The 5,000-nt window shown below is 45.2% G+C and overlaps 1 protein-coding gene across 2 annotated transcripts in view; it reads right to left on the bottom strand.

Annotated features, from left to right (window-relative positions):
* The window catches only part of tou (bromodomain adjacent to zinc finger domain 2B toutatis), an 860,023-nt gene that overhangs the window by 634,186 nt on the left and 220,837 nt on the right, over positions 1 to 5,000 (bottom strand). The gene's annotated exons all lie outside the window — the stretch shown is intronic.

Genomic DNA, 5,000 nt, shown 5'->3' with positions numbered 1-5,000 from the left:
TCTTCAGTCTACCTCTCTACCTCCCTCCCTTTCCCTTCTGCCGTTCCCTCTGTCTCCCTCCTACCAACCTCATCTCGTTCCCTCTCCAATTTCGTCTTCGCCTCCTTTTGTTCTCCTGCTTTTCCCTCCCATCTCACTGCCCTCTTTCCTTTCTCTTCCTCCCGCCTCCATCCTACTTGCCTTCCTCTCTGCCTCCCTCATCCTCACAGTCCCTCTCCTTGCCATATCTAGCCCTTCCTTCCCTCTCCCCTTCTCCTCCTCTTTCCATACTGCTTCCCTACCTTTTTGCCTCTGTTTCGCTCTCCTCCCTGCGTTTCTCTTATCCCCCTCGGCCCCTCGTTCTTACCTCCCTACCTTCATATATATATCTCTCTCGGTAGAGAGGTGGCCTGCAGTCCTAACGGATCCAGGTTCAAATCTCCGCTGGAGCAGGGAACAGTTTATGGATTTGAATTTCATACTTGCAGACTTCACCGATCTACCCGAAGATCCGCCGACATGTCGTAAAAATACCCCAGCTAATACCAATACACCAGTCCTGTATGAGACAGCTCTAGCATGTATTCAATATGGACGGTGGGTGTCAGCGCCGAAGTGGTGACATGTAGAGGTGTATGGTATGGAGGAGGACTACTGGGCCTTGGGAGCAGGTTGTGAAGCCTATGCTTAGAGTCGGACACACACACACACACACAAACACACAGACACAAACACACATACTGTATATATATATATATATATATATATATATATATATATATATATATATATATATATATATATGAGAGAGAGGGAGAGAGAGAGAGAGAGAGAGAGTGAGTGGACAGTAAGGGAAAGATACGGGGGGGGGGAGGCAGGGAGAGGGGGCAGGGAGGTCTACTAGATCAGATTCCTGAGAACTCCCCTTGCTCACGTCTTCCGCTCTCTCTCTCTCTCTCTCTCTCTCTCTCTCTCTCTCTCTCTCTCTCTCTCTCCACACACATCCTCACCTACCAACAAACACACGCTCACACTGTTATAAGTACACACAATTTCAAGAAATACAAACACGATTAACAAACATCTGTACACAGGCTCTCTCTCTCTCTCTCTCTCTCTCTCTCTCTCTCTCTCTCTCTCTCTCTCTCTCTCTCTCGCTGGAAGTCGGCCATAAGGAAAAGATAACACCCTCCAAAAATACAGCACGATAAGCGAGATAGTATATTTTTCACTGATACGGGTTCCATGACAGATACGGATGGTCGACAGAGAGAGAGAGAGAGAAGCAAATTCCACTACGGTAAACTAGATACGGAGACTATAAAAAAAAACATACATTATAACCACAAAAACACGTCCAATAAAAACATACACTATAAAACACACTCCGCCCCGGGACATATTAGGTAAAGGAAAAAAGTGTACCAATAAGACAACTCTAAAGAAAAAACACACACTAAACACACCAGTACAAAACACTACGAAAACGCACACTAAAACGCGCACGAAAAACACACACCGTCAACTCAGGCAGAAGGTGAACAAATTCCACAAAGATAAATACGATAAGTACAATAAAATAAAATCCTGTACGGGTTCATTACAGTCATTAACCTCTTCACGCCAAGGTTGTCTTCTTTACTTTATTCCTGCTCGCACCAGACGATTTTACTGAGCTTACAAAGGGTGTCTAGTGGTGAAGGGGTTGATGAGGGCTGTAGCTAATCCATCTAGTTCGGAAAAATCTCTCCCAAGCTGAGTACAACCGTCTGATGGCAGCAAGAATGTGATATAAAGACGTCATCGTACTGAAGGGGTTAATGAATGCCACAGTCAACCCCTCCATTTTGGACACACTCCTAAGTTGAATAAAATCGCTTGAAGGCTGCAAAAAAAAAATAAATAAATAAATAAATAAAGTCCTCGTATCGAAGGCGTTAAATCTTGTACTTGGGTCTGTTTCTCTGTCCCCAATACTGTCTCCACCTCGTCCCAGTTCACACCGGTACAGTACAACTAGGGACCTGCGTGTGAATTCGGTGGCTGCGAGTGGTATTTTAGGGGAAGACAAGAGCCTCGCGGTCCTACTGGGTCGTTCAGTACTTGTCTAGAATTACGGCCGTCTCTGAACCATGCTTCGCTTTGCAGCAAATGTTCTGCGGCAATGCTTGTCCAGGTGAGACCCGTTTCTGAAAAGTCCACCACCACCATCATAGCCACCACCACCATCACAACTATCATCACTTATACCATCACCATCACAGCTACCATCATCACCACCACCATCATCGCAGCTACCACCACCACCACCATCACAGCTACCACCATCACCACCACCATCATCATAGCTACCACCATTACCACCATCACCACAACAACCACCATCATCATAACAGCTACCATCAATACCACCACCGTCATCATAATCACAGCAAGTAACTTATCTACCATCACCATCACCACAGCCGTCATCACCACCACCACTGCCATTATCACAATTATCACCACCATTATCACAGCTACCACCACTAACACCATCACCACCAAGATCATCACAGGTACCACCACCACCACCACTAACACCATCAACATCACAAACACCACCACCACCACCACCACCATCATCATCACAAACACCACCACCACCACCACCATCATCATTATCATCATCATCATCACAGCCACCATCACCACCACCATTACTATAATCATCACCACACTATCACCACCACCACAGCTATTACAATTTGCTGCTGAATAAAATCGTCTGTTCGCAGCATCAATGAAGTACAGCAACAGACATCAGAGTGCACATGTACAGTATAACCCCGTCCCCACTTCTGTCTGTCTGTCTGTCTGTCTGTCTCTCTCTCTCTCTCTCTCTCTCTCTCTCTGTGCTAAGACGTAATAAACTCCACGGACATGCCCCGCCGCCTCTTCCACCTACAGGTACTGTACCAGAGGAGACTATTAATAGCGGCCAAACCACCATCAACTGACATGAAACTGAAACTGGCCCATCTGGACTCAAAATCCAACCATCCTGCGAAGTTTCGTGTAAATAATATTTTCAGTTCTAAGCTGCACTACACACACACACACACACACACACACACACACACACACACACACTGATTAAAGTAAGTTAGATTATGCCCTGAAAAAAACTGACTGCAACCCTTACTGACCCTCGTGCAGTCGACGGGCATCAGTTAGCCTTCCTCTTCTTCCTGCCCTGTCCAAGCCGCTGTCTTCCTCAACCAAGATAAAAACAAACGGTGTAAGAGAAAACACCCAGACTGCATCAAATATATAGTCTGCCATGTGCAGCTCTATACGCGAGAGTTTCTTAACCCTCTCGTAGTCTGGTGTACTATTCCAGATAACGCCAGACTATTTCATTTTGTTAAGAGTGAGTCATGGCAGTATATGAGAGTTTAAATCCTCTTGAAAGGTGTTTAAGTCGTCCCAGTGTTCAGACAAACTGCATAAATAAACCCATGACAACAAGCAGTCTAACGGCACACACAAACACCCTAGGAGGAGGAGGAGGAGGAGGAGGAGGAGGAGGAGAAGGAGGAGGAGGAGGAGGCAGCAGCAACAGCACCACCACCACCACCACCACCACCACCAACAACAGTTGCAACCCTAGGCTCATATGGACTTAAACCTTGTGGACTGCAAGCTTAAGCTGCCCTTCCTCTGCGGTCCACCATCCTCATTTTGGGAGATAGGGAGGGAATTGAAACGTATAACAGGGCAGTTTCACCGCCTGGTTATATCAGTGCCACTACTTGAAGGCGTCCCTCTCCAGCATGATCGAGAGAATCAAATGTCGCTATTAACCCTCTCATGGTCAGCGCTGGGAACTGATATGGTATTGTATTCCAGCTATCAACGACACATGTCTCTGTTGAAGTGAGTCAGTCATAGAGGCCTCGTGTTAATACCGTCACCAATACCTGTCATGCTCGAAACCACTAATATTTTATTATACCTACCGCCAAACGACTGAGTGCCGATGGGAGTAAGTCACAGGAACCTGAATGTTTAGACTTAATAAAACTCTGACGACAAACAACACCAGCAATTAGGTGGAGGTGTTATGTGTTACTGGCAGACGCTTAAAGGAGTGTTAAGAACTTAAGCAATGATATTTCCTCAAAAACTACATAATTATTGAAAAGAAGTAATACACAGACTAAACTACACTTCTTTTATCTTAATCTGGCTCTACATCCTTTCCATAACGCTTCTTTATGACTACAATTTTATTCTAAAGTTATTCAACCATACTGTTACCGCCCATCCTTCAAGAATGACATGGTAATTTGATGCCATGTTTGAGAAAAAAACGGCATATCAGCCAAGCAAGGAGCATCCCACAAGAAATGAATACGTAAAAATGCTGTTTAATGTTACAACATCAGTATAAAAACAATGTTAACAATACGGTATTAATCATTTTCTACTGACTGGCAGCCCATGTGACACACACAGAGGCAGAGATAAAACCCAGTCATGTAATGATGTGTTTTTACAACTAGGCAACTCATGCGAAGATATATAAGTGGGCAACAGACACATATACGGGCACACAAGGATGATGTCTATCTGCATATATATATATATATATATATATATATATAATTATATATATCATCCGGACCTCCTTTCCCACCCTACGGCGGGGTGAGGTGTAGCAACGTCCAGACAGCCAACGTTAGCCCAATTCAATGGGCCACGCTCCATTCACTCATCAATCAATCCCACGAAATCCTGGCTCCATCAGCCTCACATAAAGGCCTACCTATCTGACAGAGCCAATCCGAATGCTGTCACGTTAAAAAGGGGTGCCAAATTCCTGATTATGCACTCCCCCGCAAAATATTCATCCAGCCAGCTCGATCTCTTCTCAGTCCCTTAGCCTCACCAACTTCCACACCTCTCTTCTTCACACACTCATCCACCATATCCCTCCACCTTCTTGTCCTACCTCACCTCCTCCCTCCTTCAAATTC

Source organism: Coenobita brevimanus, chromosome 65 (assembly GCF_032717465.1).
Source record: "Coenobita brevimanus isolate Jiangsu-jjx chromosome 65, ASM3271746v2, whole genome shotgun sequence".
Classification (NCBI taxonomy): Eukaryota; Metazoa; Arthropoda; class Malacostraca; order Decapoda; family Coenobitidae; genus Coenobita; species Coenobita brevimanus.
This window is presented reverse-complemented; position numbering and strand designations above follow the sequence as displayed.